Raw genomic sequence first — 17427 nt, forward strand, 5'->3', positions numbered from 1 at the left:
GTAAACATTCACTTCCTCGATGGTAAAGACTTAGAAAACGCGTAGATACTTAGTTCCTCGACGGCGACCACGTAGACATTCACTTCTTTGATGGCGAAAACCTAGACGATACCTAGTCACTTAGTTCCTCGACGGCGACCACGTAGACATTCATTTCTTTGACGGCGACCACGTAGATATTCACTTCCTCGACGACGAAGATCTAGACGACACCTAGACACTTAGTTCCTCGACGGCGACCACGTGGATATTTACTTCCTCGATGGCAAAGACCTAGACAACACGTAGACATTTAGTTCCTAAACACTTTGTTCCTTGTCAGTGAACACGTAGACACTCACTTTCTCGACAGTGAAAGTTTAGACAACTCCTAGACATTTAGTTCCTCGATGGCAATCTTGTAGACATTTATTTCCTCGACGGCGAAAATCTGGACGACACCTAAACACTTAATTCCTTTATGGCAAAGACCTAGACAACGTTAAACACTTAGTTCCTTGACGGCGAATATTTTGACACTCACTTCATTGACGGCGATCACATAGACATTTACTTCCTCGACGATGAAGATCTAGACGACACCTAGACACTTAGTTCCTCGATGGCGACCACGTGGATATTCACTTCCTCGATGGCAAAGACCTAGACAACATGTAGACATTTAGTTCCTAAACACTTAGTTTCTCGTCAGCGAACACGTAGACACTCACTTCCTCGACAGCGACCACATAGATATTCACTTCCTCGATGGCGAAGACCTAGATGACACGTAAACACTTAGTTCGTCGACGGCGCATACGTAGACACTCACTTCTTCGACGATGACCACAAGAGAGTTGTAAGAGAGACGAGAAAGCAGAAAAACAGACGAGAAAGTCGTAAGAGAAACGAGAAAGCCAAAAGAGAGACGAGGGACAAGATTGAAAAAAGGGACAAGATTGAAATTTTGCGAAGAAGAAGACGATGACGACGATATAGAAGACCAAAGAAACCATATAACATTGAAATTTTTATGAAAAAAAGCGAAGAAAAAGACAGCGACAACAACAGCGACGAAATTATAAATTATAGACGAAAGGGGACAAGATTGAAATTTTTGCGATGAAGACGACGACGACGACGACGACGACGACGACGACGACGACGACGACGACGACGACGACGACGACGACGACGACGACGACGACGACGACGACGACGACGACGACGACGACGACGACGACGACGAACGACGACGACGACGACGACGACGACGACGACGACGACGACGACGACGACGACGACGACGACGACGACGACGACGACGACGACGACGACGACGACGACGACGACGACGACGACGACGACGACGACGACGACGACGACGACGACGACGACGACGACGACGACGACGACGACGACGACGACGACGACGACGACGACGACGACGACGACGACGACGACGACGACGACGACGACGACGACGACGACGACGACGACGACGACGACGATGACGGCGACGGCGATGGCGACGGCGACGGCGATGGCGACGGCAACGGCGACGGCAACGGCGACGACAACGACGACGACGACGATGGACGAAGGAGAAGAACCAGAAGTAGGTGGAAGGGCGAGTGCGCCGGCTCGAAACTACCAAACTACTTTTCAAGCTGCCCCCGCGGCCCTGGCAAGATTATAATTAAAACGTCGCGCGGCGCTGGATAATAAATTAATGCATAATTAACATAGCTAATTATAATACCGGCTGAAATTTTTCTCGTAACTCGTAACACACTGGTCTCTCGCATGCGGAGGCAGTGCAGCCCGGTAATTTATGATCGGACATGAAAAATTACCGTCTCGGGGGGGTTTAATCATCCTCGGACCCCCCCCTCCTCCTCCCTCCTTCCCCCCTTCCCCTTCGCGCGGTCGCTCCACACGTACCACTGGCCTTCTACTAACGAACGCTGCGAACCACTGCGTGCCTTCACCTTCTCCCGCGCCACCCTCTTACAGCTGGACTTAATAACTTATTATAATGCAATGCGTCGTGCGTGGGGATCTTGCGAAACGTGGTGGAGCGCGGCCGGGAAGGGAAAACCAGCTCCGTAAGTGAAACGTGAGGAACGATGAGGCGCGTAATGGAACGAGAGAGGCGTTCTGCCGTACTCAAACGTAGTGCGAGGATATTTTAAGGGATGCATATGTGACCAACATTATAATTAATCTCTAACAGAGCTACGTATTTCGCGATCGTATATACTATTCAATAACTCGTTGTCACAGCTAATACAATCGAATGATAATAAATTGACGGTAGATTATAATTAATTGCGATAGACGGTTAATGAAGAAACGTGCGTTTGATCACGTTGTAACGGGGAATTCGATGGACATTCGAGTTTTCGGGCGGTAAAACTTTCGTACGGGTGCTTATGCGGCCCACAGCGGTGCAACGCGAAGCGTCTGTTAATTGACTTATAAAAAGCTTAAATAATTAAATTAGCATTAAAAGCCGCCGCGAGGCGGCCCTCTGGCCGTCGTATAATTCAACATTGTGCTTTTTTCGTACCGCTGGCAGTAACGTGAAAGCTGCCGCTGGTCTTTTTCAAAGCGAACCCACCGCACGCGCGTTAATTCATTAGTCGTTGCTATACATCGTTTCACGAAAACTTCCTGGTTTTTAGATTCCCTCTGTCACAGAGTTTCAAGCGATACGCCAGCGCGGTTGCCGTAATAATTTATTATATAAATGAGTCACTTTCCTTCATATACACCTCTATATGTTATGTGGATATATATATATATATATATATATATATATATATGTATATATATCGTTTATCTTTCACGTTCGTGCAAACGATAGGATACACTTTCATTTCATTCACACTTCCGTTGCTCTTCAGACTTACGAGAATTATGAGGATTGTAAAAACGCCACCTCCGCTATTACGTGTCAGATCCGTCGCGCATCAATTCTTTTCGGATCCGAGAGCACGCAATATCTCTATACAAAAAAAAAAGGCCGCATATAAATCTACGCATCGTCGATTGGACGATTCCCCCGAGCATTGCTTCTCCCGGAATCTGCAAAATCATCGGCCATTACCCTGACCCGAAAATCGCGCGGTGCCGGTGCGATCGCTTATCCTCGACACAGTTCGAATGCAGTAGCGTCGTAGTAATTTGTCCACGTTATTCGAACCGGTCGTGGGGCGCAACGGCGCGGCGGCGGCGGCGGCGGCGGCAGCGGTCCGGTTCGCCGTCCCCTGTTCCCTACACCCTGCTGCTCCCTGCTCGTTCCCCATCGGGGCGCGAACGGCGCCGAAAATGCAGACAAATGAGTTAAAAAACGCAGTTGCAACGCCTCACCATGCCGTGGTGAACGTCGGCGAGGGCGGCGTTGCCGACGATTTGACATTGTCGAAAGTTAATCAATGCCCCCGACACATATATACATACGCGCGCGTACATGCACGCGGACCGCGCGCACAATCGCGAGAGAGAAACGCTTGGGCCCCACTCTGGCCCGTAGCTAGAGCGTCGTTTCGTCAATTTTTTAAAATTAAATCACTATCTGTCCTTGTTAAACGCGCTTCCCGGGCACAACCGGTCTCCAACCCCCGACTCGCTGTCATGCCCTGCGCTACTCCCCCCCCGTCTCCCTCACCCCTTCGTGGCTTCGCTCGTACGTCGATCCACGTGCTGCGCCTAATGACAGACAGTTGCCGGCCGAAAAAAGTGTGTAAATCCGTGGTGGAACGGCCGCGAGCGAGCGTGCGAGAGCGAGCGAGCAAGTGAAAAGGGCTAAAAAAAAAAGGGGGAGAGAGATAGAGGAAGAAGCGTTGGAAGCGCGGACGAGAGTCCGCGTAAGAGCGGCGAGTTGGGAGAGGGTGAATTTCGAGAATGAGAGAGCGAGAGGACCGGGGAGAAAGGGAGAGAGACCATTCCATCGTGCCCGTATATAGATGGCGGTGCATGCGGCTCGGCCGAGCGGCCATTCCGGTAAAACGCACCGGAATAAAAATAATGGCTGGAAATGGACACGGGGTAGGTACCCCGGCACCTCGTCATTTTTTTCTATTAGCCGAAACTTACAAACACCCGGGGCTTCCGGCCATTTCGGCCGACCCCGCAGACCGCCAAACTGCTCTGCCGCCCGTGTCCGTGCGGCCGTCGAAATTCGAAGCGCCGCGGCCTGTTGTTACCCCCTCGCCTCCATCCGCCCTCAGTCCGACCCTCTCTCTTTCCCCCCTGCTGAAAACGGTGGCCATATTTTTTTTCGAGCAACGAGAAGGAGCCCGGGCACCGCTCGCGCCCGCGATTAAAATGTCATCCGCGTTCTGCAAATGACGCTTTTTTCCGCGGCGCTTTTGGCGTGCCGAGAGCGCGCTACGGAAAGAGAGGGTGAGATGGGGTAAACACGGAGCAGAGGGATAATTCAACCACTTCGTTCTAGTTATTAATGCCTCCGCTGTGACGGGGAAGTATTTAAACCGCGCGGGTCTTTAAATATTTTAACTCCGGCTATTTTTTTCTGCCGGCGAAAGGATCGCCGCGCGCTAGCGTTCCCGACGATTGCGCGTCATATATTTGCCCGTCCTACTTGTCTTCCGCGTTTGCCCGCCGCTGTTTTTATCGCCCGTAAAATAACAGTTTTATTTAAAATAACGTTTACCAAATATAACGCGGCGAAGAATATGTTAGAATAAATGGATAATAAAACGAAACAAGGAACACAAAAATTGGTGTTCACGTATCGCAATTGTTGTTTTTCTGTACGACGTATGCATCTTAAATGTCAAGAATGACTAAAACAGTCCTGTCTTAAAGTCGTAAAAGTGGCCCGATAAATTTCTTTGTATCTCGTCGAGACAATTTCGACGGACAGAAACGACATTGAGTGTGAGAACGGTTTCAACGATAACCGCCAGCGAATCGTCTGGCTCGCCGTTCATTCGTATGCGTATACCAAATCGAACCCTAAGATGTATACGTAATGTACGCGTTTCATTAAAATGATCCGGGCGAAGGCCAGGCGGCAAATTATGCACAATTAACGTCAGTCAGGCGTACTTCAGGCTGTACCTTCGCTCGAGAAAATATTTACGGGTAACTTTGGTGTATGGTAATTTTACATACACGTATACACACAAATCTTTCATAATTATGCGCAATTAAGTTTGTCTCGATGGTCAGTTCCTCAATATTTTGTTTCTACGTTTTTATTTAAAGAGGCTATTACTTGTTTTATAAGGCAAGTTTATTAATCTTGAAATTATATTACTTTAGATATGCCGTCAAAGGTTGCAATAATATCACGTAATCTGTAATTAAAAATCTTATTAATTACAAAAAATTTATAAGTAAAATACAATAATTTTTATTACGATAAGATTGTGTTAAAATAAGCTTATGGCAACTACAATTTAATGTTCCTACCGATTAACATAAATATTCTTTGATGGAAAAGTCGTTATATCCCGGAAAGGATTAAACAAGGCGATGCGGTATCGCTGATAGAATTAAGCGTGCCTTTAGAAGATAGCTTTATCGATCTCTCGATCTGTGCACGCCGATCCTCCCTGGTCGTAATTCGTACGATACGCGCGATGACTATCTAGCAGCGTCCATCATCGCCGGTAGGCGCTCGCTCAAAGTGACTCATCAGTAGGAAACAGCGCGTCGATGGCCACCCTCTTACGTTCGAATTGACGTTAATATTACCGGGGCTGCGAACGCAATCGGCCGACATAATAACCATTTTAGGCGGCTCTCTGACCCGGCGATTCCGCCCTGGCTGCTGCGACTCCATCGTTTAAGTGACGTTAGCGTTACGAGACCCGTAGCATTAGCTTTGACTCGCTTAATTCGATCAAATGGAGTAGTACCCCCGCATTAGTTGCAAGCCTAAGAAATATTTATTTCAATGAGATAAGTACTGAATTTTTACGTTTCTAATAATTAATTGCGCCTAATCGCACCCCTGATAATTTTAATTTAAAATCTTATAAAAAGTCTGAAAAGCGAAAATTCTCTACTTATGAAATACTGCGCGAGATATTCGTAAATTATTCACATTATGTTTCAGAATGCTAACAAATTGAGATTCATGTATGCAATAAAATTATAAGGATAAAATTATAATTTCGATCTGAGAAAAATTTCGATATTTTTTTCCTTGTGCACTTGACAAACTTGAAGGAGGCCTCTCGTCGCATTGCCGAATTCATGTGGCGCAGTCGTCGTCGATGCGGCACAATGAATCTCTGAAAAGGCGAAGACTCCGGGGTCCCGTCGACTCGGAACGCAAATCTGATTGGCTCATGAATATTAAGTTCGGCCCGCAATTATTATCTGCGTTATAAATCGGGCGACTTGCCTCGCCTGCCTTCTTCGCAGCGAGCCACGCTGGCCGGGCTGGCCGTTATTATCCGCGTGCACACACTCTCGCCGGTTATCACGGACACGCTCGGCCCGCAGGATCGCACACAGATTCGCTTCGTCTGTGCACCTTCACGCAACGCTCGCGATTACCCCCAAGTGTTAATTACTAATCTCGCCTCTGCTAATTATAATTAACGCCTTTCGGGCCCGGGCTGCCCGAGCGGCCGTGTCCGGTATACGCGTATTGCAAAAGGAAAGGACAGATCGGCGCGGATCGAGTTGTTCGCGAACATCCGCCGTAAAGGAGATCGGCGCGGCGTTGGTCTTCGGTCGGGCTCCGAAGAGAGGAGCCGGGAGTCACGAGCGTGAGCGCGTGTGCGCGAACGTCGGGACCGGTTTCGCGCTTCTCACGGATTTCACACGATTTTTCGTGCGAGGAGGTGGAACGGACCGTTGCAAATTTTCGCGTAATAAAAAGAAACCACCGCCTCTCTTCGGGCGTAATTTGGACTCGACACAACGTCCGCGGTTATACCGCACGGGGTGGGCTTGCACGCGACACGAAAGCTTCTTCTTTGTTTCGTGATGGAATCTGCACGAGTATGTGAAATTAGAAATGTTTATGTTATATATTTCCAAGTATAGTATTCTATTAAATAAAAATAAAAAGAAAAGAATTTAATATAAAAAAATAAAAAGAAAGATTCTTTGTTTGCGACACGATAATTAGAGCCTACTGTTCTCGAATCGATTGCAAGAATCAATTGGTGTTACATAAAATAGGAAGTCTTTCGAGAGGAAACTAAATTCGTTAGAAATACGGCGCGGTCCACGGGTATCCGTATATTCCGCCGCGAGTCAATTGATATGCGATATCGTCGCGTTGCGTTTTCGCAGGAACGCATTAGGTTCGCGCGTCACATTATCATCGGCATTTGGGTCTGACGTTAGCCGGGGCGAAACCTACTACCCAGGGCTACCTGCTGCCCTGTCGCGGCGCGTCTCTCGGCACAGCTCCCGCGGCACTATACGCCCGGTACCTCATTAAAATATGCAAATACGCAGCTCTCGGGTCGTCCGTTCCGTTTCCTTGGTTCGCCCCGCGCGCCTTCTCATGCGTGTGTATGCGTCGAAATGTTTACGATCACGGCGAAATTAAAAGTACCGCTAAAATATTGCCCCTAATACGTATGTGGTCGCTGCTGCCGCCGTCGCTACGTCGTCCCCGGCCCTCTTCCAGTGGACCCCTCTAAAGCCGGCCCGCTACCGTCCGAGTGCGGTGGCACGCAAGACTAAGACTGACGACGCTCGCTGAAAATGTGTGGCCGGGCTGCTCGCACGGCCGGTTGGTGACACTTGGCTGGTGCGTAATTCAGCCGCCGCACCTATATTTTTTTCTCTTTTCCCGCGGACATGCTTACACGGCGCCGATTGCTTCGGTCATTAGTCAAATTAGGCTAACGGCTGCGATGCGCGTCGCCTTATCTCCGCTGTAAAAGCGAATAAAATATCCGGAGATAAATCGCGCGCGATAAATCCTACAGGAAGGAAATTAAACTTCATCGGTGACACGTTCAATGATTACCGAGATAGTCCTCGGCAGAAGATACGTTGTCTATCTACATGAGATGTTAATTTACACCGCTTCGATTTGCATAATGTCGAAGATCGGATTTCCGGATGGTCAGCGGAGTTTTTCCGCTCGTCCCGTCGACTGTTCCATTGATTCCTCCGCACGCGTAAACGGTGTCCGAGGCACCCGCATATTATACCGCGAGTAATCCTCAGCAACAAGGACGAGTTAAGGATTTAGGACTTTCGCCGGGTGACGGACGATCGCGATAAACGAGCTCGTGCGGATTTACGGAGAGGGGCCATGGGTAACGTGTAGCTCGGAGAATCGCTCGGGCCGAGAGAGAGAGAGAGAGAGAGAGAGAGAGAGAGAGAGAGAGAGAGAGAGAGAGAGGGACGGCAGTGACGAGCAAAAGGAACGTATTTCGGACAGCTACGGGCGGACTCTGGCACGTCTCGTGCGCGCCTACGGACCCCTCGAAGCGATTCCGTTGCGTCTCCTTGCCGCGGTCCGAGATCCGATGTCGAGGGCCGACTGTCGGGGAGGGAGGGGGGGAGAGGGGGACGGCAACCTCCGGCGCGCAACCGCGATGATTTTTACGATCCCGATCCGCTAACGAGTAGCCCAGCGCCTATTCCATCGGGAGTCTTATGCGGCGATAATTCTTCATTATCGTACATTGTTGCACGGCGGCGTTGAGTACGCACTGCCCGCGCTCATCTAAGTCGCCGATGCCTCTCCGCTCCGAGCGGCAGATAAGTTTTTTTTCTTCTTCTGTTATACGAGACTGCATCGCGGTGTAATCAGGATGCACTTTTAATTGCCATCGTTTTTGTCAGGCTAAATTTGACGTTTACGAGCGAGCTGCAGCAACGCGCGCTGGAAGATCCAGTCGAATAATTAGCCACAAAGTAGTCGATACGAATTCGGTATTCATTACGGCGTTGCTTGCCTTTCGCTTCTCTTTGCTCATGGCGGAGAAATGAGCTTTGAGTGACGTAGCGACTTTAGTCTTTCTTATTCGCAAAGAATTAATGTATGAGAGAACTCTCGAGTAAGATTAAACAAACGAGAATCGCAGAGACGCGTCTGCAAGATGTTCCAATTTGCCAAATTAAACTTTTGACCATCCAATAATGTAACGAAGCAGAATTGAAGTATCGTATGCACGTACTTTGGCATATAAATGTATTAATAATCGGAAAAATTTGTTAATGTCAAAGAAATAAATGCGACACGTGGAAACACGTACACACAGCGGTGGCATTTAGAAGCAGACGCGCAGAAATATCGATAATATAATATAATTTTATACCGCTTCGGATGAAGGCTCATTCCAGGTGTCGTCCGGGCGACGTTTTCGACGATTAATAATCAGAGCATTAATCTGCTCTCTCGTCGGCTATATATTTGTTAATGAGTGCGAAACGAGTTCCTCAAGGAATGCTCCTTGAACGCGATCACAGGACAGCTGACTGTAGTTTTCGTATTACGATTAAACATGATTTATCGCCCGGACTGCGCCTTCCGTGCTAGTAATTCCATCGGCACGTAATGATATCCCTCGAAAGGTGGAAAGGGGAGAGAGAGAGAGAGAGAGAGAGAGAGAATTCTACAGACGCAGAAGCGCATCGCCGCCGCACGGACAAAGAACCGCGGCCCTCCGACGTGCTAATTATGCGGAGCAAGCGCGACCTTCTTCGTATAACATTGAAACGCCTGACTTGGACGAGTTCCCAATTGCTCACCGCGATATTAAATGCTACGACAAGTCGCAGCCGAGGGAGATGAGCTATGGCTTCACATTCGTCACGTTAATGCGCGATTTTATTATGCGACCATTTTTAATTGTAGCCTTAATGACGCGCCCGATCTTTTCTGGAACATTGCGCTCGATCATTACTCCCGATTCTCCCTCCTTTATTATCGTTGCAGACAATCTGCTTTTCGATTTTTTTTCCTCATCTTGACATTTGCATGGCAAAGACACGTTTCGGTAAATATCTCCATAATTTATTCGTCGATACGCGTTCGCGCTATTAACTTTATATAGTTTCAAATGAATCTCATCGGCGGTTACCACGTGAGATGCAGGCACGTCCCTTTTCGCGAATCATTGGCTCCCGCGGCATCGTTTCCACGGAAGCGACATAAATCTTTGTCGTCGCTGCCGCCGCGAGGAGTCTCGTACAGCCTCGAAAGCACTTAATCACAGTTACCCTTATTGAGCTTACAGATTTATCCACGCCCAGTAGCCTCGGTCCTATCATGCCGGGCGGATGATTACCCAGCTGTGTACCAAATGATGCGCGAGACCAGGCAGGAGGGGTACAATAAAATGCCAGGAGGCACTTCATTATGCGCGCTCGTAACGCATTCAAATAACGCGTAATAGCACCGCGGTGTTCTTCCCGTGCCGCGCTTTTCGTTAATGCGAAGTTATACCCGGCGCTGCGACGACGGCGGAAGACATCGACTCTCACGTCGCGTCGTCGGGGTGCAAGTACGATATGAACAGAAGTGCGTACCAAGTTTCATAATTATATAGCTGTAAAGACCGTGCTTCTCTCTCCCGGTCGGAAACCTTAAATCTGGAACCGCGAGAACGGGAACGGGTTACGGCGCGGAATAGCGTTAATAAGTCTGCGGCTCGAAAATCGGAATTAATATCGCGTCACCATTCATCTTACCGGCGGTAATTTATCCCGCTGCCTCTTCCCCCCTCCCTCCCCCCCCTCCTCCCGAAACCCCGTCGTTGCGCGGAACTCCGCCGTCGTCCTCCTCCTCGGGGTATATAGCGGTGATTTTTGTTAATGCGTAATTGAATTTACGGAGCGTGTCTACTAGATTGTATCTGGGCTATAGATTTCAGCCGGGCGATAACCTTGGGAAGGCGTGGACTGTGGTTCGATTCAATTCCCATTTATAACACCGTCACATCGAAAGTGGCGCCGTAAGTATCTGCAGCCGATTGTAAATACACACGTGTCCCGCGGATCGCGGCGCGCACACACGCGGGCACGTGTACACGTAGGGGTAACACAGCGCCGCGGTAAAATTCAATCAACTTCTTGCTTTTTTTTCTCTCTTGCTCCCGCGCTCACCCTCTCTCTCCCTTTCTCTCGTCTCTCCTCCGGCCGGCCCGACACTCCAGATCCCTCGTCAAATACTCGCGGATACGCGCGGCCCTCCGTCTCCCTACCTCGTCATGTGCCGCGGTAGCGAGTTACGCGCGCGCGGCGCGATCCTTGAGAACTCATTAATATTCGTCCTATAATTGATACGTACTGATACCGATCGCGGGAGAAGGTACGACCTCGCCGAACAAAAGTTAATAACCCTCGTTAATTCGCCGGACTTACTCTTTGGGTAATGAGTGAGCTGAACGCGTATAATAACTCGTGATCTTCGCTTCAATTAAAACAAAAAAAAGAGTGAACTGTTTTACGCGGATTATTCAATGCTCAACGGGCACGTTGAATTCGCCGAGGATGAGCCATCAGCATCTTAAGCTGTTAAAGAAAAGTTCTGATATCGAAATTTGAATCTAAAAAGAAATGTGCATTTATAATCAATAATATATATTATGATTATTTTTTTTAAATAATACATATTATTCAAAAAGTAATAAGTACTTTTATCGAAAATTTACGACTTTCTGTTTCTCTTTTGTTCGCATTTCCTTGAATATTGAGTGAGGGGATCATTGTGGGATCTAGGAAGAGCACAAGAGAGCGTGGATGCGATGCTATTTCAAGCCGACGCCTCCGATTGTCACTTAACGAGGTAACAGTCCTCGGGCAAATGGTTAGAGCCGATTAGAGCCAGACGTTTAGCCTCGCCTTCGTAACGCGATAGCGCGTAGGCCGCGCTTATACGAATGTTAATTGTTTACCGATCATACTTTATGAAGGCCATCATTCAGACGCCCTCTTCGTAAGGTATGCCTCTGTACATCGAATCGACGTTTTCTAACGAGTACCCACTGCGAGATATCGCGAACGCGATCGGCAGAGCCCGAGGCGGATGCTGCCTCTCGAAATATTCTATGGTGATTGTGACTCAAGTCCCGCCAGAGACAGCGCAGGTTAATTCCGCTATTACGTCCCTTCCGTTTCACACGACATAAAAGTCCCATTTAATTAATTTTCAGATAAATGCGAACTGAATCGTAAATAAATTGGATAGCCGCGGATAAAAGAGGAATGCCGCCGAAGTAAATGTCGTGTGTAAACTCGACGTCTAGAACAGGTGAGAAACGCGAGGAAATCATGCAAGAATGTTCGAACGAAGAAGCGACTCTCTTCCGCCAGCGAACTTTGTTGCGTTCATTAAGAAGTCAGAATTAATTTCGAATAATTCTTGCGTGAAGCTGCGGGGTAACGAGACACTCGAGAATCTCGAGGACACGATCGAGAATGAAAAGACTCGGACACCGAATCGCAGATTAGATGCAAAGCCACCACTGAAATTCCGATACGATCCCGGGTAAAATGTATTGGCCAAACTGGGACGAGTCCCAGGATGTATCCACGGGGAAGAAATTCGTTCCATCGTGCCGGCCAATTTACCGGCAGTATCACCAAGACATATCGAAGTTCTAAATTCGCGATTTGCACCAAAGTTCGACACTGTTTGCGCAGCATACGCCACGGTTAGTTTGTCGGTGGTCACGTGAGACCAGGTCTCACGTCTTGTACCGGCACTATAGCTCACATTCTGTTGGCCGGACACTTGGCGACGACCCATCCCTCATCCCTGTCGTAGCTGTCCGAGCTTCCAGGTACTGTCCAGTCACTGAACTCTCGAGCAACTTCTGTTATTATAAGTTAACCCCAGACCCCACGCCTCCGACCCCACCAGCCTGCTCAGATTATGGCCATCAGCCAGCGACCCGAGATCTGGGTAACGCCGCGCCCAACTTCGCTTCGTTTGTATAAGGAAGCGTCTCAGGCCATCCGAAGAATAACACGTTCGGCCACTTGTCCCTTCTTCAGCGAGATCGGCGAAAGTACTTCGGTAGCTTCGATTCCGAATACCTTCATCTCCATCTACTTCTAATAACGTCTATCTAATAATATGTATCGATTTGATAGTCCATACAGGTACAAAAGATATACAAAATGGACATCTTTACATACATATTGTTGTAAATCAAATTAGAAATACAATACGTGCTAATACTTGTAATTTAAGTTTATTTAACTTATAAAGTAGTGAACGTAGAAGATCGCTCAAATATTCGACAATATAAATACAGAAATACTTTGGAAGCTTTTTAATTCGCATTGCTATCCATCACTGTAAACAATTTTTCACCATAACGAAGCGTAATGTGTTGAATCTGCTCAAGTGAGGTTTGAGTAATCTGCGAGGTTAAAAATCGCGTACGTATTCGACTTAAAAGGACGATACACTTTCGGAGGCAGTAAAGGCAAAGAGAAAACAGCGAAGAGCAGTCTTCTTTACGAGAGCGGAAAGTTGCACTGGAGATATAAAGCAAGCACGTCGCATATAACTTACAATCAGCCAGGCTGCTCCGGCTCGCCTTCCTCTCCGCTTCACGCTAGACGTTTCTCCAGGAGCTACCGCACGGGGTTTACCTTGAACTCTTTCTCTCTCTCTCTCTCTCTCTCGGCATCAAAGTTCGACTTAGCAGAATTTATGACAACGGTGACGCTAAAACGTGCTAATTTCCAAGTTCCACACGATTCAAGAGAATTCTTGCTGGCTGCCTGCCGAGCAAACATCGCGCGTCTGAAATATTCAAGAGCCGAGCGCTAGGAACAATAAAATTTAATAAAACATACGTAACATTTGTGTTATCAGCGTCGCGCTAAAATTTTAAGTGGCCCTGTTTAAAAAAAATGAGTCGAGTAACGACTCATGTAATTTTTGAATTTATTCTCCTTCACATGTGTATACATATATTTATCCGAAACGGCTAATTTCTTCAATAAATTCATACTTCCCCCGTACAATCGGAGAGTAAAAATATCTTGCCGTGTTATTCACTAAGTAGCTCGTAATTATTCAAATTGACTGCCGTACGCTATCGTATTTGCATGTATTACCATACGCGTCATTGTACAATTTTTGATAAGTGAGGCAACCGTAGTATATTTATAGTGCATTTATGCACGAAGCCGCGATATATCGTATCGCGTCGACTTTGTATTAGCATTGGTTTCTTCATCTTCGATGAGTAAACGGCGGCAGGAGCTGTCCGAATCGAACGTGACGGGTCATATAAACGCTTACTTATGCGCAGCCAGAAAAGGAATCTTTATAGAAGACAATGCCGAAAATAAATCGATAACTCAATTAAAACCGCCGGGGCCCGTTGAGAATCGGTTAATCAATTCACACAGTACCCAGTATTACACGAATACGCATAACAATCACGCTCATAAACCAGGCACGATTTCATTAACTTATCTCTTTCACCAATATGCATGCGTGACTTGAAGAAGTAAAATCAGCCAATTATATTGCCCGCGAAAGCGACCGAATGTACCACGTACATTTTTATCTTTAAGAGTACGCCATTTCGCTCAAGGGCGTCATTATTATTCGTACGACACTTTATACAGTTCTCCGGATAGTTACGACGAGCGTATATTCTCTTTGCGACAATTTAACCAATTAAGATCAGCATCTTCCAAGGGGATTATTCGACTTTTTTTCATAGTCGCGGTGAAGTATTTTCCCCTTCAACAACTATTGAAGCTGAGGCAGTTGGTTTTATTTCAGGTTGATTATACCATATCGATTAATCTCGAATAGCTCTTAATCAATTTGAGTCTTTCCGATTGATGCTATGCTCAATCATTCAATTGATTTAAATGATATAGGCGACACTACCAATTATCACTTTTTGTTTAAGCTGGGGAGCAACTACTGACGTTTATCTCGCCTGATTTCATTCGATCGACGATCTGGATGCGCTTGATCGTTAAGCCGTTCTTTGAAAACGCATACTCGGAACACGCGATGCGAGCCGGGAGAATCCTTGGGCGCGGGATTGCAGACAGTGGAAACGAAGTTTACTCGCGGCGAGCTAGACAGAAGTGTATCTGGATAGCTGTTGGAAGGGCGCGACAATAGATATGCGGCGGACAGCACAATGGTCATTGTAAATCAGGGCATTTTAAAAATCTGACAGGATATATGTTGACTCGGCCTCGTATATCGTGTCACACACGGCTTGCAGTGCCGCCCATTAAATACAGCATTATGCTATCCAACAACCGGACCGACCTTAGGTACGTAATGGTAATTGCTGGGATATAGTCCCAACGCCATTTTCGGTGAGTTGCCATATCCTTCATGGACATCCTCTTTCTTATGAGCGCGCTTCACTTTCCTGAATTACTATCACTTGATAGGCCGTTACTTATAAATGACTTGTATATATATATTTCATTTGTATTTTAAAAACTGATAGAAAAAATTGTAGCGCTATTTCTCAATTATTATATCATTATATCTCAAGCTTTTCATAGGATTGTTACAAAAGTCTTGGGTAGCGAAACATTTTTTTCGAACAAAGGAAAAGAGCCAGAACAGGACGAAGATAAACGCGGAGAAAGAGGACGGGAGAGAAGACTGGGAGGGGTGGGGGCGGGTTAGGTCGAGCTGGTCGGTCTAACTGCGAGTAGACACGCGACAGACTCTCCGTAATTTCTTACAAATATGAAGCGAGGCCTATGCAATAGCAGACCGCAAATGCACATAGGTACACACAGGCCAGCTTTCAACACCTCCTTTTCTCTATCTTTCTCGCGCCGCATTTTACGCGCTTTCCTCACTCCTCTCACCTTTTGTCTTTAATCAGCGGGACTCTGATTTACGGGGAATTAAAGCGGCTCTCAATCACCGTGACAGTACTACCATCTTACCACTTCATGAAGATCGATAGATAACATTACTTCGCGACGCGAACTAAGTAACATTATCGCCGCGAACAATTAAAAAAGGAAAAAATAGGGACGAGGCTGCGGAGGGAGAAAGGCCGGCGGAGCGGTAAGTAAACCGCTCTCGATGTAATCAATCGCGGCGTACCCTAATAATCAAGCGCATTGATGCTCGATTTTTTCACGTCGGCTAACGACGCCGCGAGCGCGCGGACATTATCGGGCGAGCGTGTAATTAGCATTAATCCAGAAATTATTATTAATTGTTCGGTGCTCACGGGCCCAACAGCCCGAGCAACGGTAGTCTCTTTCCTAGCGCGCGCGCAAGGAATAAAGCCTTTCTCCTCTCTGGCGCAAACCAGTTATCAGCGAGCAGGTGACCCGAAAAGGATACCCGCTCGCGCTGATTTCTAACATAGGTGAGCTCGTAAATCTATTCGTCGACAGGGCAGCCGGTCTATATCGCCCGATCACAAGGACGTTAATTAACGGACGACTAATATATCGATTACTTACCCCGGATTGCGATTACCGCTTAATGCGAAATTATGGCTTCCCGGCTCTATAGGGTTTCACGTTCCGCGCGCGTTTTGCAACGTACCAAGGCAAGTTTCTCGCGAGCAGTGAGGTAATCATAAGCAGGTACACTCAGGTGGGTTATGAAAATAATTTACACTTAATAATATACTCTTTAATTACGTCGTTTTGATTCTCGCAGATCTCAAAGTGTGATAAGCTCCCACCTCATTTTCTATATTACTACATCCTTGCGATTTATGTAACTCTTTCGATATCCAGTTTTGTATATAAATTATTAGATTGTACTTTGATGTCTTTATCATTTTTTTTTCTTTATAATTTTATAGCATTTATCTATTCCTGCGTCTGGAGTAAATTATTTCTTCTTCAATTTTGTGAAAAACTCGTAATTAATAACGCTGGCAGCATTAATTATATCGGCGGCATCATATCTTTTACGCAATTGTTAAATATGAGTCATGCATATTATCTAAGAGGGCCCTTCGCGCGTTAAAATCGCCAAGTTGAGAACCAGCGAAGTAACCCGTAAGTTAGAAATCCAAACGGTAACAAGAGGTTACGTTTAGGGGCAGTAAGCAGTAATGTATTCCGTTGGAGAAGTGAAGCATGCATATTCTAGATATATTATAAATAATTACTCAATTATATCTTTGGAAAGGCAATGAATAAAGATGTCTGTTGCCGAGCTGTAGGCAAGGAGAGGGCCGGCAAGCTAATAAAAAAAACTTGCGTTGAATATTCAAACGCAACAAACTAGGTACACGGGGGTGCTAGGAGGCGGGCGGGAGGTGGGATGCAGGGGGTGGCGCGGGGAGAGGGAAAGCTTATTTCAAATGGAGATCCATATTATACCCTCTTCTTACCAGAACGTACTTTTGTTCCCAGATTTCGCGATTTTCGCTGTGCTCGAGTACGCCGGGTGGTTGGAAAGAGGGAACGCACTTGAATTTCTAAACGGCACTCGGGGGCCGCCTATAAACCTCGCAATAAACGCGATCGTTTTATCGATGACTAATTATTGTATTAATC

At 46.9% G+C, this 17427-nt stretch overlaps 1 protein-coding gene across 3 annotated transcripts in view; it reads right to left on the minus strand.

Moving 5' to 3' along the window:
* Positions 1 to 17427, minus strand: part of LOC105455555 — an 81898-nt gene that overhangs the window by 29829 nt on the left and 34642 nt on the right. The gene's annotated exons all lie outside the window — the stretch shown is intronic.

The sequence above is a fragment of the Wasmannia auropunctata genome, unplaced genomic scaffold, assembly GCF_000956235.1.
Source record: "Wasmannia auropunctata unplaced genomic scaffold, wasmannia.A_1.0 LD336106.1, whole genome shotgun sequence".
Classification (NCBI taxonomy): Eukaryota; Metazoa; Arthropoda; class Insecta; order Hymenoptera; family Formicidae; genus Wasmannia; species Wasmannia auropunctata.